Raw genomic sequence first — 26,721 nt, 5'->3', positions numbered from 1 at the left:
GAGGGTACTGTGCTAAAAGAGGTGGAGTTATGCAGATCTAAAACGCGTGGATTGCAGCAGCAGCAAGCCGAAAAGTGCAGGCATGTGAGGGATCTAGAGGTTGACAGCATGTCTTCTTAACGGGAGTCCAGGTGGCCATCTCCACAAATGGACTTTTCAGAATCCTTGGGTGGCACCGTAGTCGGAAACCAATTCTGGTTATCGCTTCTCGGCCTTTTGGCTAAGATCAAGTGTAGTATCTGTTCTTTTAAGAACACAAGAGCTACGATCTACACTTGACGAGAGCGATCGAACTCGGAAGGAGAAGAGCTTCGGAGCGCAGCTGACATCGGAGAAGGAAGGCGGATATCGGTGGGAGGAAGAAGCTCTAAAGAATCCAGAAGAAGACGAAGACTCGGAGAAGAATCGGGCTGTCCTGTGGAATCTTTGAGTAAGAAAATCATCGAGACAAAGACCTTTCGGGGAATTTGTCCAGAACACGACGGGAGAAGAATCTGCATAGCTCCACCCATTTCGGGAAGAGCTCCAGATCCAGCTCCAAGAAGTAACTGCAGGAGGAAAGCCATGGCAAGCGCTGCGAGGAAGGCCGAAAAGAAGAGCCTGGAGCAGGGGACAGCCAGGAGGGCCCAGCCAGGAGCCGATTCTGACCCCAAGGACTCTGCCTCCACGACTGGCCAGCAGAAGGGACCCCAGAAGCCCCGCCACGAAGCTCCAGCCCTGGAGCCATGGATGCGGCAGACGGTGGCCCTGAAGCTGAAGGAAGTGGATGGGAGGGTGCCGGACATGTCCTCGGACGTGTTCTGCCAGAAGATGCTGCTGGATCGAGGCTTCTCCAGGTCGGACACCCTCAGCATCCAGACCTTCTTGACGGGGATCTTCTTCGTCACCTTCGCCACTGTGAACACCTGCAGGAGGTTCTGGGAAATGGTAAGCGCAAAAGGATCGGATAATTCTTTCTCTGCCTTTACAGGTAGCTGCCCTATCCAGAGGGACGAAAGGAGGATCACGGTCTCCATGCGCAACCCGCACACCCCAGGCCAAGACATCTGTACCTTCCTGAGACGCTTCTGTTTGGTTGTGAAGGAACCCTCTCACATCCTGAATGGACTCGGCTTCTGGACAGGTAAGTGGTCGGTGACTGTTAGACTTCACAGGGACCTGGCGTACTCAGACGGACTTCGGCACCTGCCCCCGACATTCTCCCTGGGCAACTCCTACGGCCTCATCTATTACCCGGACATGCCGCGGAACTGCAGGAGATGCGGCAAGAACGGCCACGAGATGAAGGACTGCAAGGAGGATGCCTGCAGGATTTGTCGAGTGACGGGACACAGCTCGAAGGACTGCCCGAAGAAGACGTCCTGCAACCTGTGTGGGCTGGCGGCTCATCTGTACAAGGATTGCCCCAAGCGTGAGAGATCCTGGGCATCGGTGGTTGCGACGACCCCAGCTCCGGAGGACAAGGCCCCGACGACCAGGCCTGTGAAGGTCAAGGACGCGACGACCAAGGCCCCAGCGGCCAAGGCCGAGACGACCAAGGCCAAAGCGGTCAAGGAGTCGGTGGCCAAAGTCCCAGCGACGGTCCCAGCAGCTCCGAAGCAGAAGAAAAAGTCAAAGGAGGGTAAGAGTTCTGTCACCCCTCTCTCGATCCCTCCCCCTGCCACCCCCGTCCAATCCCCCCCCACCCCGGCCACCCCTGCTGAGGATTCCACTTCCTCTTCCTCCTTCCCCTACTCCTCAGCAGGTGTCCTTTCCCCTGCCCCGGCAGCCACTCTCCCTCCTCAGACCATGGTAGTGGTGGAATTAACCTTTCCTCCACCTGCCGCTATCTATTCCGAGGAGGATTTTCCCCTTCTTGTCTCCCCAGTTCCAACCCGGGGAAAGAGGAAGGTGGAGGACAGCCCTGCTACTGAATCCTCCAAAAAGAAGATTCTGGATTTCGTAGGCGAAAAGGAGGATACCCTCCCTGAGCCAGAAGAGATGGAGCACATGGTTGAGACCCTGGTGGCCGAGCCAGAAGAGGAGGAACTGGTGGTCGCCGAGATCGAGGCCGCGCTGCTTGACCAGATGGAGGAAGAGGGCCTGCTGGTGATCCCGTCACCAGCAGTCAACACCGACGAGGGACCACCCGACCGGAGTGGTAACTAAGGTGTATTGCCTGCGCTAACTTTTTCTTTTTTCCCTACATGATGGCTAATATTAACTTATTTTCCATTAATGTCAGGAGCATCAAGGACAAGTTCAGACGTCAGACTATTTATGCCTTCCTTACTTCCCAGTTGTGTGATGTTTATATGTTGCAGGAATGTTCCCTTCCCTCCTCTAGGTCCTTCAAACATCTGGCCAGGGAGTGGTCCCACGGTCAATCCTACTGGTCCGGTGGGGGTGACTGCAAGTCTGCAGGGGTCGCAATTCTGATCAGGGGGGGCGCATTCACGCTTGAGTCCGTCCAGGAGCTCATCTGCGGCAGGGCTCTTGTTGTAGATGGCAACTGGGCGGGAGAACCTGTCAGGTTCATCAACGTGTATGCGTCCCCACTGAAGAATGAGCGTTTGGAGCTTTTCCAGACCCTGCGGCTTCAGCTTGCCACCACCAGGACCTTAGTGATGGCCGGGGATTTCAACTGCCCCATCGAGGAGGATGGTCGTAGTTCTGGCACATCTGCCAAGTTGGACATCACGTCCAAGCTGCTCATCGAGATGGTAACCGAGGCCTCTCTTCAGGACGTGGTGGGCTCCATGGGGAGAGGCTCCACGAACTATTCGTGGAGCCGACCGGATGGCTCACTCCGCTCCAGGATTGACTTTGTGTTCACCTCTCGGGCAGTCAGGCAGAGTAGGCACTCGATGGTCCCCTGCTTCTTCTCCGACCACAGAGCCATTCACTTACAAGGTGTCCTCGGCGACGGTTTTCCGTCCGGCCCCGGCTCCTGGAAGCTGAATTGTGCTCTGCTGGCTCAGGATGAAGTCGTGGAGGAGCTGAGAGCAGCCTACGCAATGTGGCAGTCCTACAAGGGTAGCTTCCAAACAGTCTCTGATTGGTGGGAATATGTTAAACTTGAGTTTCGCTGTTTCTTTCAGGCCAAGGGTCGACAACAGGCGTGTGAGAAGAGGAGGGACTTCAGAGGGCTGCAGCGCGAGCTGCGGTCGCTGCAGGACCTTCTTCACTGTGGCTGGGACGTGAGGGAGGAGCTGGAGGAGACCAAGAAGAGCCTGAAAAGGCACTTTGAGGAGGAGTCCAAGCGAATCGTCTTCCGTTCCAAAGTGGAGAATCTGGAGAAGGGTGAGAAATGTAACTCATTCTTTTTCAGGAAACTTCATGCCGGTCACACGCCCCTGAACGAGCTGCGAGACGAGAGCGGAAACATGCGACGTGGGAAGGAGGACGTGATGAGGGTCGTCAGCGACTTCTACAGCGAACTCTACTCCCACAAGACTACCGACCCCGACGCTGCTGATAACTTCCTGTCAGGTATCACTAACCATCTTGATCCTGCAGGCACGGCAGCCTTGGACAAACCTCTGATGGTGGGCGAATTGCTCTCTGCCGCTAAATCCTTTAGGACCGGCAGGACCCCGGGCAGTGATGGTCTTCCAGCGGAGCTCTATGTAGCGCTGGGAGACCTCATCTGTCCGGACCTGTTGGACCTGTACGAGGAGATGGTGGTGGAGGGTAGAATGCCTCCATCTTTGAGGGAAGGAATGGTCACGATCCTGTACAAGCGGAAGGGAGAGAGTTGCGACCTGAGGAATTGGCGTCCCATCACTCTGCTCAATGTGGACTACAAGATCCTGGCCAAGACGATGGCGACACGACTTAAGACGGTCATCGGACGGATCATCCACCCGGACCAGACCTGCGGCATCCCTGGACGTCGCATCGCAGACAGCCTCGCTCTCGTGCGGGACACGGTCGAGTACATCAAGGTCCGCCGCGCACATGCGGCCCTGGTCTCCTTGGATCAGGAGAAGGCCTTCGACCGGGTTTCCCACGAGTTCATGGGCCGAGCTCTGCACCGGTTAGGTTTGGGTAACATGTTTTGTTCGTATGTCCGTTTGATGTATTTTGATATCCACAGCTCGGTGTTGGTGAAAGGCTGGAAGACTGACCCCTTCCCTGTCCTCTCTGGGGTCAGACAAGGCTGCCCTCTATCACCTCTTCTTTTTGTTTGTGTTATAGAACTCTTCGCAGAGGCTATCCGGCAGAATGGAGAGATCAGAGGGATCACCGCACCGGGTCCGGGACGACACGAGGTCAAGTGCTCGCTCTACATGGACGACGTCACCGTCTTCTGCGCTGATCGTGGTTCAGTCGACGCCCTCGTCCAGACGTGTGAGAGGTTCGGCCGGGCTTCAGGGGCCAAAGTCAACTGCAGGAAGTCGGAAGCCATGCTCTTCGGGGATTGGCAGCCGGCCTCCTCCGCCCCCTTCCCCTTCAACATTCAACCGGATTTCCTCAAGGTGCTGGGAGTCTGGTTCGGGAAGGAAGGAGCGGCCCTCAAGTCCTGGCAAGAACGCTTGGCCAAGGTGAAGCAACGAATCGGACTCTGGAGCCTCAGACACCTCACTTGTGAGGGTAAGGCACTCGTCCTGCGTAATGAGGTCCTGCCCGTCTTGCAGTACACGGCGCAGGCCTGGCCCCCACACGTCACTGTGTGCAGGGCCATTACCAGGACAGTGTTTCACTTTGTCTGGGGATCCAAGATGGACAGAGTCAGGCGGGCCGTCATGTACAAGGAGCCTCGCAAGGGTGGGAAGGGCGTTCCAGATATCCCCACCCTCCTGCGATCCTCTTTTGTGTGTGATTGTGTCCGCCGGACTTTGCAAGTCAAGAATGGCTCCGCGGGCAGGTCCATGTCTCGCTTCTTCCTGCTTCCTCTTTGGAGGCGACTCGGCTGGGACAAGTGGGACAGCTCCTTCCCCTACAACTGGACGACGCCATGGTTCTATGGAGACGTCGTTCGATTTGTGGGGGAACATCAACTGGAGGGACTCAAGCCCGACTTGTGGAAGCCCAAAACTATCCACAAGCTCATCAGAGCCAAGGATGACGTGGAGAACATCACAGGACTTCACCAGGACACGCTGGAGACTGTGTGGACAAATGTGTCGTCTGACAGGCTGACCAACGGGCACAAGGACTTGTCGTGGATGGCGATTCAGGGCGGACTGCCCGTCCGGTCATTCATGCATGCCCGGAACCTGTGCAAGACCCGGTACTGCCCAAGGTGCCCCTTCGTGGAGGAAACATCTTTGCACACTTTTTGGGACTGCGGATTTGCACAGCGCCTGTTGACTGCCCTTGAGGACGACCTGAGGAACTCTGTCCCCAGGGCGAGCCTATCGCACCATTCTGTGCTTTACGGACTCTTCCCTGGGGTTCATACCGTCGGAGCCATCCAGGAGGCTTGGCGCCTTATGAACTGCTTCAAGGATGCCGTTTGGGTCGCCAGGAACCGGCTCATCTTGAGGAGGGAGAGGATGTCCATCCAGGACTGCCGCAGGCTGATCCACAGCCTGCTCAGAGACTATTCCATCGTGGACGGTCCGGAGGACGAGGATGAGGACTAAACCCCTCCTCCCCCTCTCCCCTTATGTGTCTTGTCTTTTAATAAAGCTTCGGGCCTGTGATTTTCCCCTCCCCATCCCCTTTTTCCCAATCCCCATCCCTTATCACGGTTCGTCGTACTGTATTGATTGACATGCTTTTTCTTTCATATTGAGTGTTTTGTGTAGCATAGGGGTGTGATGTGTCTAGTTAGTGCGTCGTATCCTCATGCTATGTAAATGTGATGTAGAATTCTGTGTGTACTGGGCTGCGGCACTGTACACTGTCTGTTAACTTATTTTTTGTGCTAATAAAAGATATATTCAATCAAAAAAATCTGTTCTTATCAGTTTAATATCTGATACGTCCCCTATCTGGGGACCATATATTAAATGGATTTTTAGAACAGGGAGATGGAAAAAGAGCTTGCTCTGTCCACTCCACGCATTGACCTGGTATTGCAGTATCTCCAGGACCGGTGCACCCCTTCTTTAATGCAGTTTCTAAAATCAGAAAGAATTGAATTCAATGCTTTTTGTTCATTTTGCTTGTTTGTCGGATTTTGGGATGGACTCTTTGGCTTTGCTTTTCTTCTCCTCATTGGATTTTTCATGTTAAAAGTTGCAGAAGCCAGATGACAAGCTCATTTTGGTTCAACTTCAGCAACTGTGCATTGCATTGCCATGTAATGTAATGTAATGCAATGCTATCTATCTAGCTCTCCCTCTATACTTCCTTTTGGATAAACAGACATATTAGGCAAGCATTTTGGAGCTTTCACCTAAATAACTACAGGTGGTGAGATAAGCTGCACAATATAATTGACCTTTCAGTATATTGTTGCACACACACCATCTATTTAGCAAATGCCCTTGTTATCAACAGCAGCCTTTTAAACTCACCTGAGCTAACAGGTATGTGAGCTGGTTACTCTGCTGCGCTTAAAATTTCTTTTTTGGTTTGCTACAATGCCTTTTCTGAAACGTTGTCTCCCTCTGCTGGAACACTGACTTCTTTCATTTAATGCCTGCAGACTATAAAAGAGAAACCAACCCAAAAAGTTTGGTTGATTAGTCTGTGGCATTCTTTTAAACTGTTGCTTATGGCGGTCTCTGTGAGCTTCTCAGTGACATTCAGCCATCCAGGTATCCCGCCTGCAGTAGACGGAATGTGGCAATGGAACGCTGGCTGCGCGTGTCATAATAGGCTCTGAGCCTTTATATACCTGCGCACAGCAGCAGCCACCTTCAGTCTGCTGCTGGACAGCCAGCAGCAGCAGCAGCAGGAGAGGTAATTAATCAGCAACCCTCCTGCTAAGGGTAGACAGCTGCTCGTTCCACCCCCCCCCCGCCTTAATTGGTTCTCCTCCCTTCCAACGGTGTTGAGGCGGGTGGGAACAGCCGGGGGTTGAGGGTACTGTGCTAAAAGAGGTGGAGTTATGCAGATCTAAAACGCGTGGATTGCAGCAGCAGCAAGCCGAAAAGTGCAGGCATGTGAGGGATCTAGAGGTTGACAGCATGTCTTCTTAACGGGAGTCCAGGTGGCCATCTCCACAAATGGACTTTTCAGAATCCTTGGGTGGCACCGTAGTCGGAAACCAATTCTGGTTATCGCTTCTCGGCCTTTTGGCTAAGATCAAGTGTAGTATCTGTTCTTATCAGTTTAATATCTGATACGTCCCCTATCTGGGGACCATATATTAAATGGATTTTTAGAACAGGGAGATGGAAAAAGAGCTTGCTCTGTCCACTCCACGCATTGACCTGGTATTGCAGTATCTCCAGGACCGGTGCACCCCTTCTTTAATGCAGTTTCTAAAATCAGAAAGAATTGAATTCAATGCTTTTTGTTCATTTTGCTTGTTTGTCGGATTTTGGGATGGACTCTTTGGCTTTGCTTTTCTTCTCCTCATTGGATTTTTCATGTTAAAAGTTGCAGAAGCCAGATGACAAGCTCATTTTGGTTCAACTTCAGCAACTGTGCATTGCATTGCCATGTAATGTAATGTAATGCAATGCTATCTATCTAGCTCTCCCTCTATACTTCCTTTCGGATAAACAGACATATTAGGCAAGCGTTTTGGAGCTTTCACCTAAATAACTACAGGTGGTGAGATAAGCTGCACAATATAATTGACCTTTCAGTATATTATTGCACACACACCATCTATTTAGCAAATGCCCTTGTTATCAACAGCAGCCTTTTAAACTCACCTGAGCTAACAGGTATGTGAGCTGGTTACTCTGCTGCGCTTAAAATTTCTTTTTTGGTTTGCTACAATGCCTTTTCTGAAACGTTGTCTCCCTCTGCTGGAACACTGACTTCTTTCATTTAATGCCTGCAGACTATAAAAGAGAAACCAACCCAAAAAGTTTGGTTGATTAGTCTGTGGCATTCTTTTAAACTGTTGCTTATGGCGGTCTCTGTGAGCTTCTCAGTGACATTCAGCCATCCAGGTATCCCGCCTGCAGTAGACGGAATGTGGCAATGGAACGCTGGCTGCGCGTGTCATAATAGGCTCTGAGCCTTTATATACCTGCGCACAGCAGCAGCCACCTTCAGTCTGCTGCTGGACAGCCAGCAGCAGCAGCAGCAGGAGAGGTAATTAATCAGCAACCCTCCTGCTAAGGGTAGACAGCTGCTCGTTCCACCCCCCCCCCCCCGCCTTAATTGGTTCTCCTCCCTTCCAACGGTGTTGAGGCGGGTGGGAACAGCCGGGGGTTGAGGGTACTGTGCTAAAAGAGGTGGAGTTATGCAGATCTAAAACGCGTGGATTGCAGCAGCAGCAAGCCGAAAAGTGCAGGCATGTGAGGGATCTAGAGGTTGACAGCATGTCTTCTTAACGGGAGTCCAGGTGGCCATCTCCACAAATGGACTTTTCAGAATCCTTGGGTGGCACCGTAGTCGGAAACCAATTCTGGTTATCGCTTCTCGGCCTTTTGGCTAAGATCAAGTGTAGTATCTGTTCTTATCAGTTTAATATCTGATACGTCCCCTATCTGGGGACCATATATTAAATGGATTTTTAGAACAGGGAGATGGAAAAAGAGCTTGCTCTGTGCATTCCACGCATTGACCTGGTATTGCAGTATCTCCAGGACCGGTGCACCCCTTCTTTAATGCAGTTTCTAAAATCAGAAAGAATTGAATTCAATGCTTTTTGTTCATTTTGCTTGTTTGTCGGATTTTGGGATGGACTCTTTGGCTTTGCTTTTCTTCTCCTCATTGGATTTTTCATGTTAAAAGTTGCAGAAGCCAGATGACAAGCTCATTTTGGTTCAACTTCAGCAACTGTGCATTGCATTGCCATGTAATGTAATGTAATGCAATGCTATCTATCTAGCTCTCCCTCTATACTTCCTTTTGGATAAACAGACATATTAGGCAAGCGTTTTGGAGCTTTCACCTAAATAACTACAGGTGGTGAGATAAGCTGCACAATATAATTGACCTTTCAGTATATTGTTGCACACACACCATCTATTTAGCAAATGCCCTTGTTATCAACAGCAGCCTTTTAAACTCACCTGAGCTAACAGGTATGTGAGCTGGTTACTCTGCTGCGCTTAAAATTTCTTTTTTGGTTTGCTACAATGCCTTTTCTGAAACGTTGTCTCCCTCTGCTGGAACACTGACTTCTTTCATTTAATGCCTGCAGACTATAAAAGAGAAACCAACCCAAAAAGTTTGGTTGATTAGTCTGTGGCATTCTTTTAAACTGTTGCTTATGGCGGTCTCTGTGAGCTTCTCAGTGACATTCAGCCATCCAGGTATCCCGCCTGCAGTAGACGGAATGTGGCAATGGAACGCTGGCTGCGCGTGTCATAATAGGCTCTGAGCCTTTATATACCTGCGCACAGCAGCAGCCACCTTCAGTCTGCTGCTGGACAGCCAGCAGCAGCAGCAGCAGGAGAGGTAATTAATCAGCAACCCTCCTGCTAAGGGTAGACAGCTGCTCGTTCCACCCGCCCCCCGCCTTAATTGGTTCTCCTCCCTTCCAACGGTGTTGAGGCGGGTGGGAACAGCCGGGGGTTGAGGGTACTGTGCTAAAAGAGGTGGAGTTATGCAGATCTAAAACGCGTGGATTGCAGCAGCAGCAAGCCGAAAAGTGCAGGCATGTGAGGGATCTAGAGGTTGACAGCATGTCTTCTTAACGGGAGTCCAGGTGGCCATCTCCACAAATGGACTTTTCAGAATCCTTGGGTGGCACCGTAGTCGGAAACCAATTCTGGTTATCGCTTCTCGGCCTTTTGGCTAAGATCAAGTGTAGTATCTGTTCTTTTAAGAACACAAGAGCTACGATCTACACTTGACGAGAGCGATCGAACTCGGAAGGAGAAGAGCTTCGGAGCGCAGCTGACATCGGAGAAGGAAGGCGGATATCGGTGGGAGGAAGAAGCTCTAAAGAATCCAGAAGAAGACGAAGACTCGGAGAAGAATCGGGCTGTCCTGTGGAATCTTTGAGTAAGAAAATCATCGAGACAAAGACCTTTCGGGGAATTTGTCCAGAACACGACGGGAGAAGAATCTGCATAGCTCCACCCATTTCGGGAAGAGCTCCAGATCCAGCTCCAAGAAGTAACTGCAGGAGGAAAGCCATGGCAAGCGCTGCGAGGAAGGCCGAAAAGAAGAGCCTGGAGCAGGGGACAGCCAGGAGGGCCCAGCCAGGAGCCGATTCTGACCCCAAGGACTCTGCCTCCACGACTGGCCAGCAGAAGGGACCCCAGAAGCCCCGCCACGAAGCTCCAGCCCTGGAGCCATGGATGCGGCAGACGGTGGCCCTGAAGCTGAAGGAAGTGGATGGGAGGGTGCCGGACATGTCCTCGGACGTGTTCTGCCAGAAGATGCTGCTGGATCGAGGCTTCTCCAGGTCGGACACCCTCAGCATCCAGACCTTCTTGACGGGGATCTTCTTCGTCACCTTCGCCACTGTGAACACCTGCAGGAGGTTCTGGGAAATGGTAAGCGCAAAAGGATCGGATAATTCTTTCTCTGCCTTTACAGGTAGCTGCCCTATCCAGAGGGACGAAAGGAGGATCACGGTCTCCATGCGCAACCCGCACACCCCAGGCCAAGACATCTGTACCTTCCTGAGACGCTTCTGTTTGGTTGTGAAGGAACCCTCTCACATCCTGAATGGACTCGGCTTCTGGACAGGTAAGTGGTCGGTGACTGTTAGACTTCACAGGGACCTGGCGTACTCAGACGGACTTCGGCACCTGCCCCCGACATTCTCCCTGGGCAACTCCTACGGCCTCATCTATTACCCGGACATGCCGCGGAACTGCAGGAGATGCGGCAAGAACGGCCACGAGATGAAGGACTGCAAGGAGGATGCCTGCAGGATTTGTCGAGTGACGGGACACAGCTCGAAGGACTGCCCGAAGAAGACGTCCTGCAACCTGTGTGGGCTGGCGGCTCATCTGTACAAGGATTGCCCCAAGCGTGAGAGATCCTGGGCATCGGTGGTTGCGACGACCCCAGCTCCGGAGGACAAGGCCCCGACGACCAGGCCTGTGAAGGTCAAGGACGCGACGACCAAGGCCCCAGCGGCCAAGGCCGAGACGACCAAGGCCAAAGCGGTCAAGGAGTCGGTGGCCAAAGCCCCAGCGACGGTCCCAGCAGCTCCGAAGCAGAAGAAAAAGTCAAAGGAGGGTAAGAGTTCTGTCACCCCTCTCTCGATCCCTCCCCCTGCCACCCCCGTCCAATCCCCCCCCACCCCGGCCACCCCTGCTGAGGATTCCACTTCCTCTTCCTCCTTCCCCTACTCCTCAGCAGGTGTCCTTTCCCCTGCCCCGGCAGCCACTCTCCCTCCTCAGACCATGGTAGTGGTGGAATTAACCTTTCCTCCACCTGCCGCTATCTATTCCGAGGAGGATTTTCCCCTTCTTGTCTCCCCAGTTCCAACCCGGGGAAAGAGGAAGGTGGAGGACAGCCCTGCTACTGAATCCTCCAAAAAGAAGATTCTGGATTTCGTAGGCGAAAAGGAGGATACCCTCCCTGAGCCAGAAGAGATGGAGCACATGGTTGAGACCCTGGTGGCCGAGCCAGAAGAGGAGGAACTGGTGGTCGCCGAGATCGAGGCCGCGCTGCTTGACCAGATGGAGGAAGAGGGCCTGCTGGTGATCCCGTCACCAGCAGTCAACACCGACGAGGGACCACCCGACCGGAGTGGTAACTAAGGTGTATTGCCTGCGCTAACTTTTTCTTTTTTCCCTACATGATGGCTAATATTAACTTATTTTCCATTAATGTCAGGAGCATCAAGGACAAGTTCAGACGTCAGACTATTTATGCCTTCCTTACTTCCCAGTTGTGTGATGTTTATATGTTGCAGGAATGTTCCCTTCCCTCCTCTAGGTCCTTCAAACATCTGGCCAGGGAGTGGTCCCACGGTCCATCCTACTGGTCCGGTGGGGGTGACTGCAAGTCTGCAGGGGTCGCAATTCTGATCAGGGGGGGCGCATTCACGCTTGAGTCCGTCCAGGAGCTCATCTGCGGCAGGGCTCTTGTTGTAGATGGCAACTGGGCGGGAGAACCTGTCAGGTTCATCAACGTGTATGCGTCCCCACTGAAGAATGAGCGTTTGGAGCTTTTCCAGACCCTGCGGCTTCAGCTTGCCACCACCAGGACCTTAGTGATGGCCGGGGATTTCAACTGCCCCATCGAGGAGGATGGTCGTAGTTCTGGCACATCTGCCAAGTTGGACATCACGTCCAAGCTGCTCATCGAGATGGTAACCGAGGCCTCTCTTCAGGACGTGGTGGGCTCCATGGGGAGAGGCTCCACGAACTATTCGTGGAGCCGACCGGATGGCTCACTCCGCTCCAGGATTGACTTTGTGTTCACCTCTCGGGCAGTCAGGCAGAGTAGGCACTCGATGGTCCCCTGCTTCTTCTCCGACCACAGAGCCATTCACTTACAAGGTGTCCTCGGCGACGGTTTTCCGTCCGGCCCCGGCTCCTGGAAGCTGAATTGTGCTCTGCTGGCTCAGGATGAAGTCGTGGAGGAGCTGAGAGCAGCCTACGCAATGTGGCAGTCCTACAAGGGTAGCTTCCAAACAGTCTCTGATTGGTGGGAATATGTTAAACTTGAGTTTCGCTGTTTCTTTCAGGCCAAGGGTCGACAACAGGCGTGTGAGAAGAGGAGGGACTTCAGAGGGCTGCAGCGCGAGCTGCGGTCGCTGCAGGACCTTCTTCACTGTGGCTGGGACGTGAGGGAGGAGCTGGAGGAGACCAAGAAGAGCCTGAAAAGGCACTTTGAGGAGGAGTCCAAGCGAATCGTCTTCCGTTCCAAAGTGGAGAATCTGGAGAAGGGTGAGAAATGTAACTCATTCTTTTTCAGGAAACTTCATGCCGGTCATACGCCCCTGAACGAGCTGCGAGACGAGAGCGGAAACATGCGACGTGGGAAGGAGGACGTGATGAGGGTCGTCAGCGACTTCTACAGCGAACTCTACTCCCACAAGACTACCGACCCCGACGCTGCTGATAACTTCCTGTCAGGTATCACTAACCATCTTGATCCTGCAGGCACGGCAGCCTTGGACAAACCTCTGATGGTGGGCGAATTGCTCTCTGCCGCTAAATCCTTTAGGACCGGCAGGACCCCGGGCAGTGATGGTCTTCCAGCGGAGCTCTATGTAGCGCTGGGAGACCTCATCTGTCCGGACCTGTTGGACCTGTACGAGGAGATGGTGGTGGAGGGTAGAATGCCTCCATCTTTGAGGGAAGGAATGGTCACGATCCTGTACAAGCGGAAGGGAGAGAGTTGCGACCTGAGGAATTGGCGTCCCATCACTCTGCTCAACGTGGACTACAAGATCCTGGCCAAGACGATGGCGACACGACTTAAGACGGTCATCGGACGGATCATCCACCCGGACCAGACCTGCGGCATCCCTGGACGTCGCATCGCAGACAGCCTCGCTCTCGTGCGGGACACGGTCGAGTACATCAAGGTCCGCCGCGCACATGCGGCCCTGGTCTCCTTGGATCAGGAGAAGGCCTTCGACCGGGTTTCCCACGAGTTCATGGGCCGAGCTCTGCACCGGTTAGGTTTGGGTAACATGTTTTGTTCGTATGTCCGTTTGATGTATTTTGATATCCACAGCTCGGTGTTGGTGAAAGGCTGGAAGACTGACCCCTTCCCTGTCCTCTCTGGGGTCAGACAAGGCTGCCCTCTATCACCTCTTCTTTTTGTTTGTGTTATAGAACTCTTCGCAGAGGCTATCCGGCAGAATGGAGAGATCAGAGGGATCACCGCACCGGGTCCGGGACGACACGAGGTCAAGTGCTCGCTCTACATGGACGACGTCACCGTCTTCTGCGCTGATCGTGGTTCAGTCGACGCCCTCGTCCAGACGTGTGAGAGGTTCGGCCGGGCTTCAGGGGCCAAAGTCAACTGCAGGAAGTCGGAAGCCATGCTCTTCGGGGATTGGCAGCCGGCCTCCTCCGCCCCCTTCCCCTTCAACATTCAACCGGATTTCCTCAAGGTGCTGGGAGTCTGGTTCGGGAAGGAAGGAGCGGCCCTCAAGTCCTGGCAAGAACGCTTGGCCAAGGTGAAGCAACGGATCGGACTCTGGAGCCTCAGACACCTCACTTGTGAGGGTAAGGCACTCGTCCTGCGTAATGAGGTCCTGCCCGTCTTGCAGTACACGGCGCAGGCCTGGCCCCCACACGTCACTGTGTGCAGGGCCATTACCAGGACAGTGTTTCACTTTGTCTGGGGATCCAAGATGGACAGAGTCAGGCGGGCCGTCATGTACAAGGAGCCTCGCAAGGGTGGGAAGGGCGTTCCAGATATCCCCACCCTCCTGCGATCCTCTTTTGTGTGTGATTGTGTCCGCCGGACTTTGCAAGTCAAGAATGGCTCCGCGGGCAGGTCCATGTCTCGCTTCTTCCTGCTTCCTCTTTGGAGGCGACTCGGCTGGGACAAGTGGGACAGCTCCTTCCCCTACAACTGGACGACGCCATGGTTCTACGGAGACGTCGTTCGATTTGTGGGGGAACATCAACTGGAGGGACTCAAGCCCGACTTGTGGAAGCCCAAAACTATCCACAAGCTCATCAGAGCCAAGGATGACGTGGAGAACATCACAGGACTTCACCAGGACACGCTGGAGACTGTGTGGACAAATGTGTCGTCTGACAGGCTGACCAACGGGCACGAGGACTTGTCGTGGATGGCGATTCAGGGCGGACTGCCCGTCCGGTCATTCATGCATGCCCGGAACCTGTGCAAGACCCGGTACTGCCCAAGGTGCCCCTTCGTGGAGGAAACATCTTTGCACACTTTTTGGGACTGCGGATTTGCACAGCGCCTGTTGACTGCCCTTGAGGACGACCTGAGGAACTCTGTCCCCAGGGCGAGCCTATCGCACCATTCTGTGCTTTACGGACTCTTCCCTGGGGTTCATACCGTCGGAGCCATCCAGGAGGCTTGGCGCCTTATGAACTGCTTCAAGGATGCCGTTTGGGTCGCCAGGAACCGGCTCATCTTGAGGAGGGAGAGGATGTCCATCCAGGACTGCCGCAGGCTGATCCACAGCCTGCTCAGAGACTATTCCATCGTGGACGGTCCGGAGGACGAGGATGAGGACTAAACCCCTCCTCCCCCTCTCCCCTTATGTGTCTTGTCTTTTAATAAAGCTTCGGGCCTGTGATTTTCCCCTCCCCATCCCCTTTTTCCCAATCCCCATCCCTTATCACGGTTCGTCGTACTGTATTGATTGACATGCTTTTTCTTTCATATTGAGTGTTTTGTGTAGCATAGGGGTGTGATGTGTCTAGTTAGTGCGTCGTATCCTCATGCTATGTAAATGTGATGTAGAATTCTGTGTGTACTGGGCTGCGGCACTGTACACTGTCTGTTAACTTATTTTTTGTGCTAATAAAAGATATATTCAATCAAAAAAATCTGTTCTTATCAGTTTAATATCTGATACGTCCCCTTTCTGGGGACCATATATTAAATGGATTTTTAGAACAGGGAGATGGAAAAAGAGCTTGCTCTGTCCACTCCACGCATTGACCTGGTATTGCAGTATCTCCAGGACCGGTGCACCCCTTCTTTAATGCAGTTTCTAAAATCAGAAAGAATTGAATTCAATGCTTTTTGTTCATTTTGCTTGTTTGTCGGATTTTGGGATGGACTCTTTGGCTTTGCTTTTCTTCTCCTCATTGGATTTTTCATGTTAAAAGTTGCAGAAGCCAGATGACAAGCTCATTTTGGTTCAACTTCAGCAACTCTGCATTGCATTGCCATGTAATGTAATGTAATGCAATGCTATCTATCTAGCTCTCCCTCTATACTTCCTTTTGGATAAACAGACATATTAGGCAAGCATTTTGGAGCTTTCACCTAAATAACTACAGGTGGTGAGATAAGCTGCACAATATAATTGACCTTTCAGTATATTGTTGCACACACACCATCTATTTAGCAAATGCCCTTGTTATCAACAGCAGCCTTTTAAACTCACCTGAGCTAACAGGTATGTGAGCTGGTTACTCTGCTGCGCTTAAAATTTCTTTTTTGGTTTGCTACAATGCCTTTTCTGAAACGTTGTCTCCCTCTGCTGGAACACTGACTTCTTTCATTTAATGCCTGCAGACTATAAAAGAGAAACCAACCCAAAAAGTTTGGTTGATTAGTCTGTGGCATTCTTTTAAACTGTTGCTTATGGTGGTCTCTGTGAGCTTCTCAGTGACATTCAGCCATCCAGGTATCCCGCCTGCAGTAGACGGAATGTGGCAATGGAACGCTGGCTGCGCGTGTCATAATAGGCTCTGAGCCTTTATATACCTGCGCACAGCAGCAGCCACCTTCAGTCTGCTGCTGGACAGCCAGCAGCAGCAGCAGCAGGAGAGGTAATTAATCAGCAACCCTCCTGCTAAGGGTAGACAGCTGCTCGTTCCACCCCCCCCCGCCCTAATTGGTTCTCCTCCCTTCCAACGGTGTTGAGGCGGGTGGGAACAGCCGGGGGTTGAGGGTACTGTGCTAAAAGAGGTGGAGTTATGCAGATCTAAAACGCGTGGATTGCAGCAGCAGCAAGCCGAAAAGTGCAGGCATGTGAGGGATCTAGAGGTTGACAGCATGTCTTCTTAACGGGAGTCCAGGTGGCCATCTCCACAAATGGACTTTTCAGAATCCTTGGGTGGCACCGTAGTCGGAAACCAATTCTGGTTATCGCTTCTCGGCCTTTTGGCTAAGATCAAGTGTAGTATCGGTTCTTATCAGTTTAATATCTGATACGTCCCCTATCTGGGGACCATATATTAAATGGATTTTTAGAACAGGGAGATGGAAAAAGAGCTTGCTCTGTCCACTCCACGCATTGACCTGGTATTGCAGTATCTCCAGGACCGATGCACCCCTTCTTTAATGCAGTTTCTAAAATCAGAAAGAATTGAATTCAATGCTTTTTGTTCATTTTGCTTGTTTGTCGGATTTTGGGATGGACTCTTTGGCTTTGCTTTTCTTCTCCTCATTGGATTTTTCATGTTAAAAGTTGCAGAAGCCAGATGACAAGCTCATTTTGGTTCAACTTCAGCAACTGTGCATTGCATTGCCATGTAATGTAATGTAATGCAATGCTATCTATCTAGCTCTCCCTCTATACTTCCTTTTGGATAAACAGACATATTAGGCAAGCATTTTGGAGCTTTCACCTAAATAACTACAGGTGGTGAGATAAGCTGCACAATATAATTGACCTTTCAGTATATTGTTGCACACACACCATCTATTTAGCAAATGCCCTTGTTATCAACAGCAGCCTTTTAAACTCACCTGAGCTAACAGGTATGTGAGCTGGTTACTCTGCTGCGCTTAAAATTTCTTTTTTGGTTTGCTACAATGCCTTTTCTGAAACGTTGTCTCCCTCTGCTGGAACACTGACTTCTTTCATTTAATGCCTGCAGACTATAAAAGAGAAACCAACCCAAAAAGTTTGGTTGATTAGTCTGTGGCATTCTTTTAAACTGTTGCTTATGGCGGTCTCTGTGAGCTTCTCAGTGACATTTAGCCATCCAGGTATCCCGCCTGCAGTAGACGGAATGTGGCAATGGAACGCTGGCTGCGCGTGTCATAATAGGCTCTGAGCCTTTATATACCTGCGCACAGCAGCAGCCACCTTCAGTCTGCTGCTGGACAGCCAGCAGCAGCAGCAGCAGGAGAGGTAATTAATCAGCAACCCTCCTGCTAAGGGTAGACAGCTGCTCGTTCCACCCCCCCCCCAGCCTTAATTGGTTCTCCTCCCTTCCAACGGTGTTGAGGCGGGTGGGAACAGCCGGGGGTTGAGGGTACTGTGCTAAAAGAGGTGGAGTTATGCAGATCTAAAACGCGTGGATTGCAGCAGCAGCAAGCCGAAAAGTGCAGGCATGTGAGGGATCTAGAGGTTGACAGCATGTCTTCTTAACGGGAGTCCAGGTGGCCATCTCCACAAATGGACTTTTCAGAATCCTTGGGTGGCACCGTAGTCGGAAACCAATTCTGGTTATCGCTTCTCGGCCTTTTGGCTAAGATCAAGTGTAGTATCTGTTCTTATCAGTTTAATATCTGATACGTCCCCTATCTGGGGACCATATATTAAATGGATTTTTAGAACAGGGAGATGGAAAAAGAGCTTGCTCTGTCCACTCCACGCATTGACCTGGTATTGCAGTATCTCCAGGACCGGTGCACCCCTTCTTTAATGCAGTTTCTAAAATCAGAAAGAATTGAATTCAATGCTTTTTGTTCATTTTGCTTGTTTGTCGGATTTTGGGATGGACTCTTTGGCTTTGCTTTTCTTCTCCTCATTGGATTTTTCATGTTAAAAGTTGCAGAAGCCAGATGACAAGCTCATTTTGGTTCAACTTCAGCAACTGTGCATTGCATTGCCATGTAATGTAATGTAATGCAATGCTATCTATCTAGCTCTCCCTCTATACTTCCTTTTGGATAAACAGACATATTAGGCAAGCATTTTGGAGCTTTCACCTAAATAACTACAGGTGGTGAGATAAGCTGCACAATATAATTGACCTTTCAGTATATTGTTGCACACACACCATCTATTTAGCAAATGCCCTTGTTATCAACAGCAGCCTTTTAAACTCACCTGAGCTAACAGGTATGTGCGCTGGTTACTCTGCTGCGCTTAAAATTTCTTTTTTGGTTTGCTACAATGCCTTTTCTGAAACGTTGTCTCCCTCTGCTGGAACACTGACTTCTTTCATTTAATGCCTGCAGACTATAAAAGAGAAACCAACCCAAAAAGTTTGGTTGATTAGTCTGTGGCATTCTTTTAAACTGTTGCTTATGGCGGTCTCTGTGAGCTTCTCAGTGACATTCAGCCATCCAGGTATCCCGCCTGCAGTAGACGGAATGTGGCAATGGAACGCTGGCTGCGCGTGTCATAATAGGCTCTGAGCCTTTATATACCTGCGCACAGCAGCAGCCACGTTCAGTCTGCTGCTGGACAGCCAGCAGCAGCAGCAGCAGGAGAGGTAATTAATCAGCAACCCTCCTGCTAAGGGTAGACAGCTGCTCGTTCCACCCCCCCCCCGCCTTAATTGGTTCTCCTCCCTTCCAACGGTGTTGAGGCGGGTGGGAACAGCCGGGGGTTGAGGGTACTGTGCTAAAAGAGGTGGAGTTATGCAGATCTAAAACGCGTGGATTGCAGCAGCAGCAAGCCGAAAAGTGCAGGCATGTGAGGGATCTAGAGGTTGACAGCATGTCTTCTTAACGGGAGTCCAGGTGGCCATCTCCACAAATGGACTTTTCAGAATCCTTGGGTGGCACCGTAGTCGGAAACCAATTCTGGTTATCGCTTCTCGGCCTTTTGGCTAAGATCAAGTGTAGTATCTGTTCTTATCAGTTTAATATCTGATACGTCCCCTATCTGGGGACCATATATTAAATGGATTTTTAGAACAGGGAGATGGAAAAAGAGCTTGCTCTGTCCACTCCACGCATTGACCTGGTATTGCAGTATCTCCAGGACCGGTGCACCCCTTCTTTAATGCAGTTTCTAAAATCAGAAAGAATTGAATTCAATGCTTTTTGTTCATTTTGCTTGTTTGTCGGATTTTGGGATGGACTCTTTGGCTTTGCTTTTCTTCTCCTCATTGGATTTTTCATGTTAAAAGTTGCAGAAGCCAGATGACAAGCTCATTTTGGTTCAACTTCAGCAACTGTGCATTGCATTGCCATGTAATGTAATGTAATGCAATGCTATCTATCTAGCTCTCCCTCTATACTTCCTTTTGGATAAACAGACATATTAGGCAAGCATTTTGGAGCTTTCACCTAAATAACTACAGGTGGTGAGATAAGCTGCACAATATAATTGACCTTTCAGTATATTGTTGCACACACACCATCTATTTAGCAAATGCCCTTGTTATCAACAGCAGCCTTTTAAACTCACCTGAGCTAACAGGTATGTGAGCTGGTTACTCTGCTGCGCTTAAAATTTCTTTTTTGGTTTGCTACAATGCCTTTTCTGAAACGTTGTCTCCCTCTGCTGGAACACTGACTTCTTTCATTTAATGCCTGCAGACTATAAAAGAGAAACCAACCCAAAAAGTTTGGTTGATTAGTCTGTGGCATTCTTTTAAACTGTTGCTTATGGCGGTCTCTGTGAGCTTCTCAGTGACATTCAGCCATCCAGGTATCCCGCCTGCAGTAGACGGAATGTGGCAATGGAACGCTGGCTGCGCGTGTCATAATAGGCTCTGAGCCTTTATATACCTGCGCACAGCAGCAGCCACCTTCAGTCTGCTGCTGGACAGCCAGCAGCAGCAGCAGCAGGAGAGGTAATTAATCAGCAACCCTCCTGCTAAGGGTAGACAGCTGCTCGTTCCACCCCCCCCCCCGCCTTAATTGGTTCTCCTCCCTTCCAACGGTGTTGAGGCGGGTGGGAACAGCCGGGGGTTGAGGGTACTGTGCTAAAAGAGGTGGAGTTATGCAGATCTAAAACGCGTGGATTGCAGCAGCAGCAAGCCGAAAAGTGCAGGCATGTGAGGGATCTAGAGGTTGACAGCATGTCTTCTTAACGGGAGTCCAGGTGGCCATCTCCACAAATGGACTTTTCAGAATCCTTGGGTGGCACCGTAGTCGGAAACCAATTCTGGTTATCGCTTCTCGGCCTTTTGGCTAAGATCAAGTGTAGTATCTGTTCTTATCAGTTTAATATCTGATACGTCCCCTATCTGGGGACCATATATTAAATGGATTTTTAGAACAGGGAGATGGAAAAAGAGCTTGCTCTGTCCACTCCACGCATTTACCTGGTATTTCAGTATCTCCAGGACCGGTGCACCCCTTCTTTAATGCAGTTTCTAAAATCAGAAAGAATTGAATTCAATGCTTTTTGTTCATTTTGCTTGTTTGTCGGATTTTGGGATGGACTCTTTGGCTTTGCTTTTCTTCTCCTCATTGGATTTTTCATGTTAAAAGTTGCAGAAGCCAGATGACAAGCTCATTTTGGTTCAACTTCAGCAACTGTGCATTGCATTGCCATGTAATGTAATGTAATGCAATGCTATCTATCTAGCTCTCCCTCTATACTTCCTTTTGGATAAACAGACATATTAGGCAAGCATTTTGGAGCTTTCACCTAAATAACTACAGGTGGTGAGATAAGCTGCACAATATAATTGACCTTTCAGTATATTGTTGCACACACACCATCTATTTAGCAAATGCCCTTGTTATCAACAGCAGCCTTTTAAACTCACCTGAGCTAACAGGTATGTGAGCTGGTTACTCTGCTGCGCTTAAAATTTCTTTTTTGGTTTGCTACAATGCCTTTTCTGAAACGTTGTCTCCCTCTGCTGGAACACTGACTTCTTTCATTTAATGCCTGCAGACTATGAAAGAGAAACCAACCCAAAAAGTTTGGTTGATTAGTCTGTGGCATTCTTTTAAACTGTTGCTTATGGCGGTCTCTGTGAGCTTCTCAGTGACATTCAGCCATCCAGGTATCCCGCCTGCAGTAGACGGAATGTGGCAATGGAACGCTGGCTGCGCGTGTCATAATAGGCTCTGAGCCTTTATATACCTGCGCACAGCAGCAGCCACCTTCAGTCTGCTGCTGGACAGCCAGCAGCAGCAGCAGCAGGAGAGGTAATTAATCAGCAACCCTCCTGCTAAGGGTAGACAGCTGCTCGTTCCACCCCCCCCCCGCCTTAATTGGTTCTCCTCCCTTCCAACGGTGTTGAGGCGGGTGGGAACAGCCGGGGGTTGAGGGTACTGTGCTAAAAGAGGTGGAGTTATGCAGATCTAAAACGCGTGGATTGCAGCAGCAGCAAGCCGAAAAGTGCAGGCATGTGAGGGATCTAGAGGTTGACAGCATGTCTTCTTAACGGGAGTCCAGGTGGCCATCTCCACAAATGGACTTTTCAGAATCCTTGGGTGGCACCGTAGTCGGAAACCAATTCTGGTTATCGCTTCTCGGCCTTTTGGCTAAGATCAAGTGTAGTATCTGTTCTTATCAGTTTAATATCTGATACGTCCCCTATCTGGGGACCATATATTAAATGGATTTTTAGAACAGGGAGATGGAAAAAGAGCTTGCTCTGTCCACTCCACGCATTGACCTGGTATTGCAGTATCTCCAGGACCGGTGCACCCCTTCTTTAATGCAGTTTCTAAAATCAGAAAGAATTGAATTCAATGCTTTTTGTTCATTTTGCTTGTTTGTCGGATTTTGGGATGGACTCTTTGGCTTTGCTTTTCTTCTCCTCATTGGATTTTTCATGTTAAAAGTTGCAGAAGCCAGATGACAAGCTCATTTTGGTTCAACTTCAGCAACTGTGCATTGCATTGCCATGTAATGTAATGTAATGCAATGCTATCTATCTAGCTCTCCCTCTAAACTTCCTTTTGGATAAACAGACATATTAGGCAAGCATTTTGGAGCTTTCACCTAAATAACTACAGGTGGTGAGATAAGCTGCACAATATAATTGACCTTTCAGTATATTGTTGCACACACACCATCTATTTAGCAAATGCCCTTGTTATCAACAGCAGCCTTTTAAACTCACCTGAGCTAACAGGTATGTGAGCTGGTTACTCTGCTGCGCTTAAAATTTCTTTTTTGGTTTGCTACAATGCCTTTTCTGAAACGTTGTCTCCCTCTGCTGGAACACTGACTTCTTTCATTTAATGCCTGCAGACTATAAAAGAGAAACCAACCCAAAAAGTTTGGTTGATTAGTCTGTGGCATTCTTTTAAACTGTTGCTTATGGCGGTCTCTGTGAGCTTCTCAGTGACATTCAGCCATCCAGGTATCCCGCCTGCAGTAGACGGAATGTGGCAATGGAACGCTGGCTGCGCGTGTCATAATAGGCTCTGAGCCTTTATATACCTGCGCACAGCAGCAGCCACCTTCAGTCTGCTGCTGGACAGCCAGCAGCAGCAGCAGCAGGAGAGGTAATTAATCAGCAACCCTCCTGCTAAGGGTAGACAGCTGCTCGTTCCACCCCCCCCCCGCCTTAATTGGTTCTCCTCCCTTCCAACGGTGTTGAGGCGGGTGGGAACAGCCGGGGGTTGAGGGTACTGTGCTAAAAGAGGTGGAGTTATGCAGATCTAAAACGCGTGGATTGCAGCAGCAGCAAGCCGAAAAGTGCAGGCATGTGAGGGATCTAGAGGTTGACAGCATGTCTTCTTAACGGGAGTCCAGGTGGCCATCTCCACAAATGGACTTTTCAGAATCCTTGGGTGGCACCGTAGTCGGAAACCAATTCTGGTTATCGCTTCTCGGCCGTTTGGCTAAGATCAAGTGTAGTATCTGTTCTTATCAGTTTAATATCTGATACGTCCCCTATCTGGGGACCATATATTAAATGGATTTTTAGAACAGGGAGATGGAAAAAGAGCTTGCTCTGTCCACTCCACGCATTGACCTGGTATTGCAGTATCTCCAGGACCGGTGCACCCCTTCTTTAATGCAGTTTCTAAAATCAGAAAGAATTGAATTCAATGCTTTTTGTTCATTTTGCTTGTTTGTCGGATTTTGGGATGGACTCTTTGGCTTTGCTTTTCTTCTCCTCATTGGATTTTTCATGTTAAAAGTTGCAGAAGCCAGATGACAAGCTCATTTTGGTTCAACTTCAGCAACTGTGCATTGCATTGCCATGTAATGTAATGTAATGCAATGCAATCTATCTAGCTCTCCCTCTAAACTTCCTTTTGGATAAACAGACATATTAGGCAAGCATTTTGGAGCTTTCACCTAAATAACTACAGGTGGTGAGATAAGCTGCACAATATAATTGACCTTTCAGTATATTGTTGCACACACACCATCTATTTAGCAAATGCCCTTGTTATCAACAGCAGCCTTTTAAACTCACCTGAGCTAACAGGTATGTGAGCTGGTTACTCTGCTGCGCTTAAAATTTCTTTTTTGGTTTGCTACAATGCCTTTTCTGAAACGTTGTCTCCCTCTGCTGGAACACTGACTTCTTTCATTTAATGCCTGCAGACTATAAAAGAGAAACCAACCCAAAAAGTTTGGTTGATTAGTCTGTGGCATTCTTTTAAACTGTTGCTTATGGCGGTCTCTGTGAGCTTCTCAGTGACATTCAGCCATCCAGGTATCCCGCCTGCAGTAGACGGAATGTGGCAATGGAACGCTGGCTGCGCGTGTCATAATAGGCTCTGAGCCTTTATATACCTGCGCACAGCAGCAGCCACCTTCAGTCTGCTGCTGGACAGCCAGCAGCAGCAGCAGCAGGAGAGGTAATTAATCAGCAACCCTCCTGCTAAGGGTAGACAGCTGCTCGTTCCACCCCCCCCCGCCTTAATTGGTTCTCCTCCCTTCCAACGGTGTTGAGGCGGGTGGGAACAGCCGGGGGTTGAGGGTACTGTGCTAAAAGAGGTGGAGTTATGCAGATCTAAAACGCGTGGATTGCAGCAGCAGCAAGCCGAAAAGTGCAGGCATGTGAGGGATCTAGAGGTTGACAGCATGTCTTCTTAACGGGAGTCCAGGTGGCCATCTCCACAAATGGACTTTTCAGAATCCTTGGGTGGCACCGTAGTCGGAAACCAATTCTGGTTATCGCTTCTCGGCCTTTTGGCTAAGATCAAGTGTAGTATCTGTTCTTATCAGTTTAATATCTGATACGTCCCCTATCTGGGGACCATATATTAAATGGATTTTTAGAACAGGGAGATGGAAAAAGAGCTTGCTCTGTCCACTCCACGCATTGACCTGGTATTGCAGTATCTCCAGGACCGGTGCACCCCTTCTTTAATGCAGTTTCTAAAATCAGAAAGAATTGAATTCAATGCTTTTTGTTCATTTTGCTTGTTTGTCGGATTTTGGGATGGACTCTTTGGCTTTGCTTTTCTTCTCCTCATTGGATTTTTCATGTTAAAAGTTGCAGAAGCCAGATGACAAGCTCATTTTGGTTCAACTTCAGCAACTGTGCATTGCATTGCCATGTAATGTAATGTAATGCAATGCTATCTATCTAGCTCTCCCTCTATACTTCCTTTTGGATAAACAGACATATTAGGCAAGCATTTTGGAGCTTTCACCTAAATAACTACAGGTGGTGAGATAAGCTGCACAATATAATTGACCTTTCAGTATATTGTTGCACACACACCATCTATTTAGCAAATGCCCTTGTTATCAACAGCAGCCTTTTAAACTCACCTGAGCTAACAGGTATGTGAGCTGGTTACTCTGCTGCGCTTAAAATTTCTTTTTTGGTTTGCTACAATGCCTTTTCTGAAACGTTGTCTCCCTCTGCTGGAACACTGACTTCTTTCATTTAATGCCTGCAGACTATAAAAGAGAAACCAACCCAAAAAGTTTGGTTGATTAGTCTGTGGCATTCTTTTAAACTGTTGCTTATGGCGGTCTCTGTGAGCTTCTCAGTGACATTCAGCCATCCAGGTATCCCGCCTGCAGTAGACGGAATGTGGCAATGGAACGCTGGCTGCGCGTGTCATAATAGGCTCTGAGCCTTTATATACCTGCGCACAGCAGCAGCCACCTTCAGTCTGCTGCTGGACAGCCAGCAGCAGCAGCAGCAGGAGAGGTAATTAATCAGCAACCCTCCTGCTAAGGGTAGACAGCTGCTCGTTACACCCCCCCCCCCCCCCGCCTTAATTGGTTCTCCTCCCTTCCAACGGTGTTGAGGCGGGTGGGAACAGCCGGGGGTTGAGGGTACTGTGCTAAAAGAGGTGGAGTTATGCAGATCTAAAACGCGTGGATTGCAGCAGCAGCAAGCCGAAAAGTGCAGGCATGTGAGGGATCTAGAGGTTGACAGCATGTCTTCTTAACGGGAGTCCAGGTGGCCATCTCCACAAATGGACTTTTCAGAATCCTTGGGTGGCACCGTAGTCGGAAACCAATTCTGGTTATCGCTTCTCGGCCTTTTGGCTAAGATCAAGTGTAGTATCTGTTCTTATCAGTTTAATATCTGATACGTCCCCTATCTGGGGACCATATATTAAATGGATTTTTAGAACAGGGAGATGGAAAAAGAGCTTGCTCTGTCCACTCCACGCATTGACCTGGTATTGCAGTATCTCCAGGACCGGTGCACCCCTTCTTTAATGCAGTTTCTAAAATCAGAAAGAATTGAATTCAATGCTTTTTGTTCATTTTGCTTGTTTGTCGGATTTTGGGATGGACTCTTTGGCTTTGCTTTTCTTCTCCTCATTGGATTTTTCATGTTAAAAGTTGCAGAAGCCAGATGACAAGCTCATTTTGGTTCAACTTCAGCAACTGTGCATTGCATTGCCATGTAATGTAATGTAATGCAATGCTATCTATCTAGCTCTCCCTCTATACTTCCTTTTGGATAAACAGACATATTAGGCAAGCATTTTGGAGCTTTCACCTAAATAACTACAGGTGGTGAGATAAGCTGCACAATATAATTGACCTTTCAGTATATTGTTGCACACACACCATCTATTTAGCAAATGCCCTTGTTATCAACAGCAGCCTTTTAAACTCACCTGAGCTAACAGGTATGTGAGCTGGTTACTCTGCTGCGCTTAAAATTTCTTTTTTGGTTTGCTACAATGCCTTTTCTGAAACGTTGTCTCCCTCTGCTGGAACACTGACTTCTTTCATTTAATGCCTGCAGACTATAAAAGAGAAACCAACCCAAAAAGTTTGGTTGATTAGTCTGTGGCATTCTTTTAAACTGTTGC

At 49.7% G+C, this 26,721-nt stretch overlaps 12 non-coding genes and 2 pseudogenes across 12 annotated transcripts; all 14 read left to right on the top strand.

The window, feature by feature from the left end:
- The first annotated feature begins 200 nt into the window (after nucleotides 1-200).
- Nucleotides 201-278, top strand: LOC141196443 (U2 spliceosomal RNA; annotated as a pseudogene).
- Nucleotides 279-5,842: 5,564 nt separating this feature from the next.
- Nucleotides 5,843-6,036, top strand: LOC141196255 (U2 spliceosomal RNA). The gene has a single exon (XR_012268818.1). It is a non-coding gene; the product is annotated as a U2 spliceosomal RNA (small nuclear RNA).
- A 1,120-nt stretch (nucleotides 6,037-7,156) lies between these two features.
- On the top strand, nucleotides 7,157-7,347 carry LOC141195214 (U2 spliceosomal RNA). Its single transcript, XR_012267816.1, has one exon. It is a non-coding gene; the product is annotated as a U2 spliceosomal RNA (small nuclear RNA).
- A 1,123-nt stretch (nucleotides 7,348-8,470) lies between these two features.
- On the top strand, nucleotides 8,471-8,661 carry LOC141196114 (U2 spliceosomal RNA). Its single transcript, XR_012268680.1, has one exon. It is a non-coding gene; the product is annotated as a U2 spliceosomal RNA (small nuclear RNA).
- Nucleotides 8,662-9,781: 1,120 nt separating this feature from the next.
- On the top strand, nucleotides 9,782-9,859 carry LOC141196442 (U2 spliceosomal RNA; annotated as a pseudogene).
- A 5,564-nt stretch (nucleotides 9,860-15,423) lies between these two features.
- On the top strand, nucleotides 15,424-15,617 carry LOC141196278 (U2 spliceosomal RNA). The gene has a single exon (XR_012268839.1). It is a non-coding gene; the product is annotated as a U2 spliceosomal RNA (small nuclear RNA).
- A 1,119-nt stretch (nucleotides 15,618-16,736) lies between these two features.
- Nucleotides 16,737-16,927, top strand: LOC141196079 (U2 spliceosomal RNA). Its single transcript, XR_012268645.1, has one exon. It is a non-coding gene; the product is annotated as a U2 spliceosomal RNA (small nuclear RNA).
- Nucleotides 16,928-18,048: 1,121 nt separating this feature from the next.
- On the top strand, nucleotides 18,049-18,239 carry LOC141195213 (U2 spliceosomal RNA). Its single transcript, XR_012267815.1, has one exon. It is a non-coding gene; the product is annotated as a U2 spliceosomal RNA (small nuclear RNA).
- A 1,120-nt stretch (nucleotides 18,240-19,359) lies between these two features.
- Nucleotides 19,360-19,550, top strand: LOC141195212 (U2 spliceosomal RNA). Its single transcript, XR_012267814.1, has one exon. It is a non-coding gene; the product is annotated as a U2 spliceosomal RNA (small nuclear RNA).
- Nucleotides 19,551-20,671: 1,121 nt separating this feature from the next.
- On the top strand, nucleotides 20,672-20,862 carry LOC141196101 (U2 spliceosomal RNA). Its single transcript, XR_012268667.1, has one exon. It is a non-coding gene; the product is annotated as a U2 spliceosomal RNA (small nuclear RNA).
- A 1,120-nt stretch (nucleotides 20,863-21,982) lies between these two features.
- On the top strand, nucleotides 21,983-22,173 carry LOC141195211 (U2 spliceosomal RNA). Its single transcript, XR_012267813.1, has one exon. It is a non-coding gene; the product is annotated as a U2 spliceosomal RNA (small nuclear RNA).
- A 1,120-nt stretch (nucleotides 22,174-23,293) lies between these two features.
- On the top strand, nucleotides 23,294-23,484 carry LOC141195936 (U2 spliceosomal RNA). The gene has a single exon (XR_012268507.1). It is a non-coding gene; the product is annotated as a U2 spliceosomal RNA (small nuclear RNA).
- A 1,119-nt stretch (nucleotides 23,485-24,603) lies between these two features.
- Nucleotides 24,604-24,794, top strand: LOC141195210 (U2 spliceosomal RNA). The gene has a single exon (XR_012267812.1). It is a non-coding gene; the product is annotated as a U2 spliceosomal RNA (small nuclear RNA).
- A 1,125-nt stretch (nucleotides 24,795-25,919) lies between these two features.
- Nucleotides 25,920-26,110, top strand: LOC141195209 (U2 spliceosomal RNA). Its single transcript, XR_012267811.1, has one exon. It is a non-coding gene; the product is annotated as a U2 spliceosomal RNA (small nuclear RNA).
- The last annotated feature ends 611 nt before the right edge of the window (nucleotides 26,111-26,721 follow it).

This window comes from Phyllobates terribilis, unplaced genomic scaffold, assembly GCF_046119375.1.
Source record: "Phyllobates terribilis strain yellow unplaced genomic scaffold, ASM4611937v1 Scaffold_74__1_contigs__length_7073193, whole genome shotgun sequence".
Classification (NCBI taxonomy): domain Eukaryota; kingdom Metazoa; phylum Chordata; class Amphibia; order Anura; family Dendrobatidae; genus Phyllobates; species Phyllobates terribilis.
The sequence above is the reverse complement of the archived record's forward strand: the minus strand, read 5'-3'. Positions and strand labels throughout refer to the sequence as shown.